Source organism: Octodon degus, unplaced genomic scaffold (genome assembly GCF_000260255.1).
Source record: "Octodon degus isolate 3935 unplaced genomic scaffold, OctDeg1.0 scaffold00025, whole genome shotgun sequence".
Classification (NCBI taxonomy): domain Eukaryota; kingdom Metazoa; phylum Chordata; class Mammalia; order Rodentia; family Octodontidae; genus Octodon; species Octodon degus.
Window position 1 is genome coordinate 12,391,072 of NW_004524601.1, and position 280 is coordinate 12,391,351.

Consider the following 280-nt stretch of genomic DNA (forward strand, 5'->3'; position numbering starts at 1 on the left):
AGTATTTTGAACTATTAAGTTTTAGAAAGATTGTTCACACTGTATTTTTCACACTTTTGAGGTTCATTTTCCTAAATACCTTTTCTTTTCTCTTTTCATCAGGGTACTATCAAAACCCAAACTAGTTAGCACACCTAGTCATACCACCTACTCTGCATTTTCTATATACTATTCTATTCTTGTGTTACAAAAATAATGTGCTTGAGTTTTATCTAAAATAGTGATAAACAGAGAGTTTTAGGAGGTAATGCTGTTGATAAACTCAAGTCAGTTTTTTTTT